This window comes from Platalea leucorodia (assembly GCF_965183815.1).
Source record: "Platalea leucorodia genome assembly, chromosome: 4".
NCBI lineage: Eukaryota > Metazoa > Chordata > Aves > Pelecaniformes > Threskiornithidae > Platalea > Platalea leucorodia.
In genome coordinates this window covers 64,077,507-64,089,668 of record NC_138826.1, presented here as the reverse complement: position 1 = coordinate 64,089,668, position 12,162 = coordinate 64,077,507, and the positions used below count along the sequence as shown (strand labels likewise).

At 41.6% G+C, this 12,162-nt stretch overlaps 1 protein-coding gene across 1 annotated transcript in view; it reads left to right on the top strand.

Annotated features, from left to right (window-relative positions):
- The window catches only part of TMEM178B (transmembrane protein 178B), a gene marked incomplete at both ends in the record, with an annotated part of 222,246 nt that overhangs the window by 1,234 nt on the left and 208,850 nt on the right, over positions 1–12,162 (top strand). The window lies entirely within an intron of this gene.

The window sequence follows — 12,162 nt, the reverse complement described above, 5'->3', positions numbered from 1 at the left end:
ACAAAAGATGTATGTTTTTGCAGGATGATGAGGGTTTCAGTAAAGGATGACAGCATCTTTGCTACCCACAGCATGGTTACTCCGTACAACAAAATAACATTTCCCTCCCATGGTTCTTCTGTTGCATTCAGATGATTCCCCAGTGGTTTATTTCCATCGCAGTGAAATCATTGCACCGTGCAATCTTTAAAAATACTTGTTTTCTAAGTGTGTTCTTTGTCCCAAACTCCCTTGATAGCCTGCGTTAATTCCCTCTTCAGACATTGCAAGCAGAATTATTGCTTAAAGCTAATTATTCACGAGGGATATACTCCGACGTGTCTTTGCCAATGTATACATTTTGTTCTGTATGTTTTAAAAGTGAGCAGTAGAGGTGAGTAGCATGGTACAGACTTGCGCTGAAACAGTACAAACAGGTGGTGTAGCAGGGAACCTAGATCACTAGCTGGGATCCTGTCTGTGTTGCTAGTGACCCTTAAAGTCTAGTTGCTATTTAATGAACCCTATGAAATGAATTGGTGGCTTCAGTCCCATGTGTAATGGACAAGTGAACGTGTCCAAAGCCTGTCAACACCCTGGCACCCTGCTGCTGGTTTCAGTGCCGAGGGAGGGATTCCTCTTCTCCGTTTCGGTGAGGGCGCGGACGTGCAGGGCTGGCCGCGGAGGGCTGGATCACTCTGCTATGTGTGCTCGCTGTGCTTGGGGCATAAACAAAGAAATTCAACCTTGGCAGTGGGTGAACATGTCTCCAGAGCTCACCTTTGGCAAATGGAGTTTCAGTTACTAGAGAGGTTTTTCATCTTGAAATATATGAGACTCGTTCCTCTTTCACCACCTGCCTTGTCCTCAGGAACGTCCGTTTCTCCTGCCAGAAACTGCTGAAATTGCCTGGCACTGGGTTACGTGTAAGGGCAGCTCTGCTAAGTGTTGGCCATAAAGAAAATGTGGCAACTCAAGCTGAGGTGGTTAAATACCGGAGAAGATGATAGTCTTCGAAAGATCCTGCTGTAATTTGTGTGTGTTCGTGTGAGTGTGTGAATGAGCGTGCGTGTGCGCGTGTAGTGAACTAACTCTAAATATACAGTGTTCAGCTGGTAGCAAAGGATTCCCGGGCTCAGGTACAGCGTGCGTTCCTGCACACATATTCCCGGACATATGTGTGTGCAGATGGCTGGAGAGCCACTTTGCAGAGTCGCTGCCCCAATGTCAGAAGTGCAAATTCTGCACATAAAGGAGGTATGTGCAAGTGTAGGTGTATGTGACTCCTTGCCTTCTTTAAAGGTTTTTGGTACACATTTAGCAAACTTCACTGTACGCTGAGAGAGAAATGTTAAAGGAGGGAGACTTGTAACACTGAATACCAACATTATTGTTCAGTTTCGAAGTGAGGATCTACCTGTACTGTAACTCTCATCCATGATGAGGAGTCACACGTTAGCACTACTGCTATAGAGGTGTGTGGCTTTGGCACCTCCAGATTAAAACATAGAAAAGCAAGTATAATGGCAATTTGATAAAATAAAGTGTTTGACTTGCTCAGAAATAAAACTGGAGATATTATAGGATTGCTTGTTGACTTTATGTTTTGTTAGATCAAAAAGAACTAATGGATTTTACTCTCACCTTACCAAAAAGTAGTGTAAAATACTCGTCTGTTAAAAATCCTTGTATGCTGGAATCACTGAATTAGAAGGAGCCAGCTTTACACAGGTAGTCAGCTAGCGTCCCTGTTCCCACCTAAGGCCAGCTACTAGACTGTTTCTTTACGATCCTCTGTGGAATAAGTACATTTGCCATTGCTGTCCGATGTTGAGAACAGGTATGAGTTCAAAATGAGGCAGGTATTCTAGGTTCACCCCAACAGCATCACCTTGCTTTTCTAGTTTTTCTTCCATGGCAGACGCTCGCCTGGAGTTCAAGGTTGCAGGGGCGGGTGCCTGGGCAGAGCATGCCCTGTGCAGGTGTGAAGAGCTGCAGATGTTCTCTACCTGTAGTAACCAAATACCCAGACTGGGGTACATACTCCTGCACAGATGGAATCTCTCTCTGTATGAGCTCCAGGGCAAATACCATATAAAAGAGGATGTTACTGGTACATAGGCCTTTTATTCTCCTTCCTCTGCCAGCTCTTAATTTAATCTAGCACACCTCTTCCGGAACTGGATAAACTAATGCAGGTTCTGGCCCCAAATATTTTGGGTAATGCTGTATGTAATTGAATGTAAATGCTATTAAGGGTTGGTGTTTGGTTTTTTGGTTGTTTTTTTTTTTTTTTTAAGCTGGACAGGATCTAAGTGATCCATTTATTTTGAGACAGATCCTACATTTTTCCCTATGCAAAACTTCCAGTATTGAGAATGGTAGGTTTGTCTATCAAAGGATAATAAAAAATGGTCATTAAGATCCTAACTAGCTTTGCAAATACCCTGCAGTTTTTCTACTTATGAACTCTGCTGAAATTAATACAAGCTGTAGGCAATGGCTTGTGTCAGGATCAGGCCCTATGGTACTTGGCAGTATTCTGATGCCAGTGGTTTTAAAAAACAGTTCTGTTTTTTGGTTAGGCTGGGTGACTTCTGTAATTCTATTCTGTATGTATTAGTTTTTACTTTCTGGCAAATAAATCAAAACCTTTATGTTGGATTTTGCTAGAAAAACTGGAGATCTGTTCCTTCAGATTTCTTATGGGTAGAGATAATAGACACTAATGCATATATAAAATAATTGGTGCTATTTATAGTTCTCCTATCCCTTTTTTATATTTCCATAGAACCCAGGTGCATATTTCAAAATAATACAATTAGATAAATAGGCAATGAATTAAAACGGATTGTCACAAGGAAGCATACTCAGGGAGAAGCAGTCAGGCATGAGACCAAAGGCCTGAAGAATATTCTAAAGCTGCGTCAAAATTAGGCAGTTAATTTGTTCTCTTTGTTATCATGAATGAAATAAAATCAAACCAGAAACAACAGAAATTACAGTCAATAAAGAAATTATTGGAGTTGAACAGGCAAACCCAGGGCTCAGTCTTGCTCACTTTTACTCACCTGAATAATTTTTATTCCTGTGAATTGGCTACTTGGACTGAGGGAAAGCCCTCTTGTACAGAAGGATCAGTCAAAAAGAAAGAGCTTGAAAAGCTGGTCCTCTGATTCTGCTTTTGCATCTGATCAAGTCTTTTAGCATCTCGGGACCAGAGTTTCACTCCTGATCCCTAAAGCCTTGCAGAGTCAGGAAACGCTGGCTCTGGGTTTGTTCAGCACAATGCTCTAAGCTTCTTCCAATTCTCGGGTGTCTGTGCAGTATCCTCTGTGAATTAAATAGCCCTGATGCTTAATGCCCCTTTGAATATAGTGTTCCCTATATCCTATTAGATCCACCATCTGCCTGTTTACCACTGAGTTTCTAGCAAAAGTGGCAGTCCCTCACCCTACCAAAAAATCCCAGTGAACCAACCACCTTCACCACTAAGCAAGCAGAGAGTTGAAATGCAGGGAAGTGTCCATTCGTGGCTGGGAGAAGGCAGAGTTTTTCTCCTCCTTTGGCAACCAGCAGCTCACAACTCCTTGTGTACGACTTGTAGTGACCCAGAAAAAAACCATGGAAGCCACCAAGTCTGTCTGCATCCTACGGCAATGTGGCTCAGATGCTTTCCTGCACTAGTCGAGAGGAAAACAAGAAAGGAAAAAAGGAATTACATCATTTAATTATAAAGGTATAGTAAAGTAGATGAAGAAGTTGCACAATAACCAAAGTCTGTTCCATTTAGACAATTACTACTCAGAGGACCTTTCGTCTCGCTTTTGGAAGTCTGCCAGTTAAACCTGTCTGCATGGGTCTCTGCTGCCTGCCATTGGAATCCAATTTTATTTAAAAAAGAAAGAATTTACAATGACCTTATTATTTCAGTCCCCCTTTTACCTTCCTTCTTCCCCCAAGATCCATGGAAGTCATAGTAAATCCTATTTTTAAAACATTTTATTGTGAGTATACTTAGCCCATGCCTCCACTGGAAAAAAAAAAAGCAAGTAATTCCTGTTCAGCCTATCTGCACCCCAATTAATATGCAAGATTTCTGGGATGAAAGCATTCTCTATTTTGGTTTGTCAGATGCACAGCACAACTGAAGAAGAAAGGCTTAACAGGACTACTCTGGCCGTCACTAGGGATTATTTATACACAATTGGAAAAGCCTGAAGAGAGGCTACTTGCGGCTATCTCTAGGAGTAAAAAGATTTATTTTCGTAAAAGTGCTTGCAATATCTTGCAATGCTGTACATTTGACTTCTAAAATGCAATGGTTTTGCCAGGTAAATTAGGACAGCTGTTTTTTCATGTATCCTTCATACACTGAAGAATCCACACGCTTTATTTAAAATGGTGTGCTTGAAATCCCAACCGTTTTCCAAATGGACTCATTATAAAAGGGACTTTATTGAAGTCTTGATTCCAATCCTAGTGAAGTCAATAGTAAATGTTTTATTGAACGTGGTGATGCAGCAAGTTCAGGCCTTTAGTGTTTCCTTTGAGGTTAAAATTGTCCCTGGAGAGAAAGGCCAACACAAGGTCTGTGCTCCCTTCTGTCACAGCAGAGTTCTGCTGGAGGGATCCAGTGAAAGTTAAGCATTAGACAGCCTTTGAGTTGAATCTTAGGCTACCCAGGTATTTAGCCTTCACCTTCTTCGATGCCATAATTATTCTTAGTCTATCGATGTAGATTGGAAGTCAAACAACTGCATGTTTCTAAGATACGGCAAAGACATCCTCTTGTTCAGAGATTTTCTAAAATCATTTAGTGAATGAAATCACTGGTGTTTCATGCATGTGAGTTCCAGGATTTGGCTCATCATATTTTAAATAAGCAATTTTAATATTTTAATTGCATCAAACTTAAATAGCAATTCATTAAAAAGTATCTTTACGAGAAGTAATGAGAACCTGACATGTTCCTCTGACACATCTGAGATAATTAGTTTGATAATATGTATCTGCTAAAAATACTAAGAACATATATGTAATTTAACAGAGCTGCAACTGTTGTTAATCACACTGTTTTAAAGGGCAAATTTCAATCAAGCTGTTGGCTTTCAAGCAAAATTGCCGGTGAAGACAAATGGAAATTTTGCCTGAGTAAAAATGATGGGATCATGCCCTTCTCAAGAGAAACTGATATTTGCAGAGCTGCCTGCAGGACTGCATGCTTAATTCCTGTTCATTTAATTGAGCATTCAAATCCTTTTGAGAAATCTCAGCATTTTTATCCTTTCTGCCTATTGCCTAAAAACTTTAAAAAGTGTGGAGGAAAGATTTAATATGAGTGCAGATGTGTTCTGTTTACTGTAAAAATAAAAATACGAAAGATTATTTTACTTAAATAGAGTTGAAACGATCTGAACTATTTTGTCATCTCCAGCAATAAAAATCCATATTAATATTGCTTTTTCTCATTGAAAGTCTTTCTGTGCACTCAGAATAACTTCAAGAGTGGAATGAGTCCATTAACTATTGCAGAGCCAGTAAATGAGGAAGAAGACTTTATGTTTTGTAGGTTCTGCAAAAATAATGACAATCATTTATAATGTAAGTTACTTAATGGCTCATTGCTAATGAAGTGTTGCTGGAACCCTTGAGTACATATTCACCTCTTTAACAGCAATAGAAAGAAATGAGATGGTGTTTCTTAGTTTTTAAGGAGTAAATAAATAAAGAATGTGGATTCCAGAATCCAAGTGCCCTTAACAGACCATTCAGAATAGAATCCACTTAAAAGAAAAGAATGTAAACTAACATATTTTCTCTGCAGGAGAGAAATCAGACTATAAAATGGAAATTTCCCCATTTTCTTTCTCATAAAGCCTAATTCTTCCACAAATAAATATTCAGAACTGCCCAGCTGAGCCTGCTGAAATCATAATCCTCTGTAGATAACTACCAAAATAGATGGAAGAAAGGTAGTACTGCAGTTAGGGCAGGGCTTACAAAGCCAGAATTCAGTCCGAGCTCTGGCGTAGTCTTTCTTCATGCCCTGAGGCTAGTGACTTAATCTCTCATACCTCAGCTCAGTAGCTGTATATTAGGGATTTCGTTCATTATTATTAATACCAGTTAGAGTTCTACCATAGGATTTATGAGCCTTAATCACGGATCAGAAATCATGGATCAGAAAAATGTCACCGTCCTTTTGACATGTTGCTGCACTTTAAATATTGGCGAGTAATGCAGCCTTATGAGAGAGTACAAGGAGATGACAAGGTAATTATGTTCAGCATGACCGATAGTGTTTTTAAAACACCATCAGGCTAACCACATTTCTGTAAGCACCATGAAATGCGGGATTCCTGGAAGAGTGGTAAAGAAGGATTATGAATAAGAGGTGCAGGTGTTTAGACGGTCTTCCAAAGACTGAGGGATGGCACCAGAAAAATCATGGGTCAGGTCTGCTTGAAAAATTAATAAGTAGGTGATGGGGATTGACCTCTTTGGTTGACTGTACGAAGAAGTTGACATTTCCTTAATGAAGACAAGTAGATTACACTAATGAGATAGATATTGGGCAGCAGTCTACAGCTGCTACGAGAAATGACATGGTCAGAGTGATGTGTTAGGAAAATGATATTTCTAGCAGCATCCTGAATGGATACACGGAGGGCAAGATCACATTTGTAAAGGTCAGAAAAAGAAATATTGTAGTAATAAAGGCATGAGATAATGAGAGCCTGGATGGAGAAAGAATATGCAAACTTTAGACATCCCTGGATCTATGGATGTACTGAGAGATATGAGATGAAGATGTTGCTCCAGTTGTTGACCAGAACAACAAGGAAGGTAATAGTGTTGGCTGTCATGATCAGGAGGGGAATTACTGAGGAGAGCATATAGTAAATCAGGGAGAAGAATATTAGGAACTCTGTTTTAGCTACAATAAGCTCAGTTTGATATCTGCATGTCTATGAGGGAGTGTTAGAGAGACTGTGGGTATGGACCTAGGGGGACAAGTTTGTGTTAGAGGAGTGAATCTGAAAATTGCTGCGTGGAGATGGTAGTGGAATCTAAGTTCATGATAGAAATTACCAAGGAATAAAATACAGAAAGAGAAAAGCCCCCTGAACTTCTGGCAGAGCTGGGAGGAGAAAAGTGTCTTCTGGAGGACATGCAAAAGGAGCAGATTCAAAGGTGGTGCAAGAGCAGTGAGTAATGTCAAGGTGCCTGAAGGAAGACACCATTTCAGGTTAAAACAGCACAGGAGACTACTGAAGGTAGCTGACATGCTGCAGCAGATGAGAACAGAGTATTCAGACTATGCTGAAATTTGCCCAGTGCATTAGGTAGAGACTTTGGCAGCAGCAGTTGCAAGGGAGAGGAAGCTGCATTGAACTGGTGGGGGGGACCCCAGGCGGCGTTTGTACCTGGCGTATTCAGAGAGGTTGGTGATGAAAGGGAGGAGAGAAAAAGACACGGTATTTAGAGAGGAAAATAAATGTTTTAAGATGAAAGAATGCTTTAAGATGAGAATATTTTAAGAGGAAAAAGATTGAATGGTACTTGCGTTATGAGAGTGAAGAGACAGAGGGGCGTGAGAGGTCAAGGAGAAGAGAGAACGAGAGGACAAGAACGGCCATAAGGAAAGTCAGGAGACGGGATTAAGACTGGCTCAGTAGCAAATAAAAGAAATGAAGGAAGAGAGCTGCATAGGAGGTTTTTCATCTGTGGGAGAGAAGAATGAGGAAGGACTTGTAGGAGGGGAAGAGGAAACAGAAGGCAAAGCTACTGGAAGAGGAAGATCATAGTTTGTTGTTTTTCTCATGGAAGAACTGGGTGAAATCATATGTAACAGCTGAAGTAGGGGCTGGAGAAGGCGGGAGGGTCTGAGGAATGAGCCAAATGTGACAAAGAGGTGACTATGTGAGTCTGAGATTTAACTGAGCTGAGCTGGAGTAGTAAGTCTAGGAAATAAGCAGAACTGAATGGGGGAACAATGCGTTTATAGCGGAGAAAGTTAGCCAGGCAGTGGGGTTCCCATTAGAGATGCTCTGCTGTGTGACCAACTGGTATGGGTCAGTTAGGATTTGGGATAGCAGGGCAGGAGCAGATAGGGGAATGCAGGGCAAAAGGTCTGTGAATGAAAGAGTACAGCATGGAAAACATCAGCATGTGGAGAAAGGAAAGAAATTATAGAGAGAGTGATAAAAGACTGAGAGCAGGCAAGAAGTCCTTAATACTGATGATCTGAGGTGACAGAAAGGCCAAACAAGCTGGGATCAAATAGGGTTGTAGACTGAACAGAGGAGACAGAAAACCAGCACTCACACCCCCTTAAAGCAGAGCTGAGAGGACCATCCCAGTATCCCCACCTGCTTTTTCCAGCAGCTCTACCTCAGTCGTCCCTGGAGGGACTCTGCAGTCAATGTTGAGAAGGAAACCGTATGTCCTGAGCTGGGTGATTACCGGCATCTCTCGTCAGGTGACAGGGAACGCGCTCAGGCTCTGAAACCCCTTCACCCCCCTGTGCCACCTCTGTTCAGTGTAAGTAAGTGTCTGACCTACCTGTTGAAAAGTGCCCTGTGATTCTTTTGTTTCTTACCATAAGCGTGCAAGCTAAAACACCATAAAGGAAGAGAGGTTCCAGGATGTCCCACGTATACGGCAAAGTGGGTCCCATTAAGATATCCCACCAGATCGAGTGAAAGTCACTGAGAATCTCTTGTTGCAGCCCTTATTTAATTCTGAGACCTTTTGTTGGTTTTGAGTTTTAACACCAGACATTTCAAGAAAAGCTTCCTAAATGTATTTCTAGACTTTCTAATAGGATGAAACAGTTATGCTAATTTTATTGGGTAACAGAAGCTATTTGAAAAGATCTTTCTGCTTAATTATGAATGTACAATGCTTGTCTCTGTGTCTCCATTAATCACTACCTATCTTTGAATATGCAAAAGGGCCTTTGTAATACAGATACTTCTGCTTTCTGCCCAGTGGTCATTTAATGACATAAATATTATAACAGAAACAAACAAAAAAAGAAACAAAACCATTTTTCAATCAGATGTTAAAGGTGTAAATTAAGGTCACTAGCCTGACTTTGAAGGGGTGATGCTGATTTATGGTAGCTGATGATCCAATTGCATTGCTTTGTCTTATGTACTTAGGTGGTTCCCATTGAGACACTGTCAGAATACTGTACTTCTTGATCTTTAACCATAAAGGACTTTTGAAGAATGGAGTTATCCCTGTTTTACACAGAGGACAGTTGCCCAACAATGCAAACATCCTGCAGGACAAAAGTTCACATTGGAAAGAAATTTCTCATTGTTAGTCCCCAACTGCATGAGCCAGTGTTTTATGTTAAATTTCATCCCTTTTCTGTTCACCAGTCCTCAAGATTACCCAGTTCTGCTCATATGATATTCCATAATGGTTAAAGAGATAGATAGGGAGGAATGTTACACTGATCAGAGGGACAAAGGAGCCAGCCAACAGGAACAGGGCAGATGGAAAAACTCAAATCGCTTAATGGGCTCAAATTGGGAAGTTGGATAATTTCCATCTCAGACCTCTGAAAGATACGGTATGTGACATTGCAAGTCCAGTAAAAAGGATTTTCAATAAACCTGTCTAATTAGGATGGTACACTAGGAGTGAAAAGTAGCAAATCTATATTTAAAGAAAGGACAAAAAGTTGTCTGGGCCACAGCAGACCTTTTAGTTTGATCATAATAATACCCAGCAGAGATTAAAGTGAGTTCTAAAGGAAAGATTAATTAAATGCACGGGGGGAAATGAAATAAACATGCAACGTATGTTTTTCTATTTGAAGTGTGCCAAACTACCCCGGTATATTTTGCTAGGAAGATAACTGAGTTTTGAGACAAGGAAGTGCCTTAGACCTAAGTTATCAGGATTTTGGTAAAGGATTTTATATTCTGCCCCTAAGGAAATGGTTTGTTACAATGTTAAGGTAATCAGTATACAATTTACAGTGTGTTTAAGGAACTGACTGAAGGGAAGCAACAAGTGCTGAGAGAGGGAGTATCAAGATGAAGGTCAAAAGTAGAGTTCCTGAAGTAGGGGACCAACCTTATTTAATAATGTCATTAATGATATTGGACCAGGGTCTGGAAGGGGAGGTGATAGCTCTCGCTGGGCTGGGCACAAAGGAGTGAACTTACGAGATTTGCTGCTGCCACAAGAATGAGACATTGCCAAGAGAAAGAAGGCCTGGAATATTACATACAAAGAACTGGGTAATGTTGAGGACTGGGTGATAGGAAAGATATGACATTTCTTTCAATGTCAACTTTTGGTCTTGGAGGACGTGTTTATGTTGTCGGGCAAATACCCTCTGCATCGCACACTGGAATTCTGCTCCCCCAGACACCCAGGCTATGAGGCTCAGACGGCTTCCTCCCTGCCCAGGTACTGCAGTGGGTTTCCTTTCGGGGTGGGAAAGGTGCATACCTGATTCTCACCCAACGTGCCGCTGGCATGTGACCACAGAGCACACCTCAGTGGGGACAAGGGGTTCGTTGAAGTGCACCTATCTTGAATGGCAGACAGAGAGTGGCGGAGCCACGACCAGGAGAAAGGCGGCTGTGATTGAAGAACAGAGCTGGCCAGATATTTCAAGTAGAGAAATGTTAAAGTCGTGGGCAAGGCGTTAATCAAGCCTTCTCTGTTATAATCTTTGCTATTCTTGTCAACCACCTCTGAGAAAGATGAATTCAAAGCAGGTCCAGAGTGGGCTTACTAGTGTGAGGAGAAAAACGGAAAATCTATTTTACAAATATAATTGTTATCCAGAAGAAATGGGGTTAAGCATGGGAGAGGGGGAAGATGTGTTTAAGCTAAGGACGACATTAGCAGGGAAAACAGTGTGTGTGAGGGCCATGAATATATGTAGGCTGGAAGCTGTGCTGAAGTGGGGCTCTGGAAGGAGTGATGAGGCCACAGCACTTCTAACAGGTTTTAAGGATGAAGATGGATCTATTTAGGAAGAGGGATTATATGATATACTTGCCTGCTATGCAAGAAAAATGAATACGGTCCTTTCTAGTGCTGTGTCCTTGTGAAACATGCCATAGGACTGTGAAGGATTAATTTATTATTACTATTAATTCCTCTTTTTTTCCCCAAGGAAGAGCATATTCAGCTCTGTATCAAGCAGGACCTGATGGAAGGAGTGTTTGTCACCGGGCTGCCTGATACCAGCCACAGGTGTCTGGTGAGAGGGAAGGGACCTAAGACAAATCCAGCTGCACCATCCCAGCTGCTTTGTCTCTTTCACCTAGATCTGAGCTGCGCTTTGTTTCCTTCCCGTGACACCCCACACATCCAGGAAGGAGTGGGGATGAGGACTGCGTGCACTTAATGCACGTTTTACGTAGCTTTCCTTTAGATAATGCGGTTAATAGGGTCTTTGTTTCCTGGCTCCCTCGTCTGCTTTCATTTCATATTGCCTTAGCTCAAAGACAGCAAAGGCCTGTTGGATTCTCAGCCATTTGTATTCATAAGCCAGGAGAATGCAGAGCCTTCAACTTCTTCATTAAAATAGTTTATATAAAATAAAAGAGAATTTCCGTACTATATTTAAACATTTGGGATGGCTGGCAGCAGCGGAATTAAACTCTTATTTGCACATATTTAAATTACCATGAGATGTGTATTTCAGTTCACAAAATGTTCAGCCATTTGGCTGGTGATGCTGGGTGAGTTTCCTTGTAGCGGGAAGGATTTTGCCACAAGATCCACCAGCTTATGAGGGCTAAAGGCACCCACTCCTGGGCTTTGTTCACTTTGCTCACTGCTGTGTGCAGCAGCAGACCACAATTCTCACAGAAGTTTTGGGGAAAGGTCTTACAGGGAACAGAACGCTCCACAGCACTAAAGGTAGGAAAGCATCATCTGGGATAGCCTTTTGGGCTATAGTTCAGCTTCCAGAAAAGGTGGAAGTAGGGCTCCAGCAATCAGTACGGAGCAAGACAAGTTGGGATGCTCTGCCTGGATGGATGTTCGGGGAACCTTGCCTGAGACTCTGAGTAGCAAAGCTGCCTTCTGCGCTAATGGAAGTGTTACCCAGCTCTGCATCTGTGTACCTGGAGAAGGAGGGTTGTGTCTAAGGTGGATCAGAGCAGGAATTTTTGTTTTCTGCTTTTGTTGAGGAAT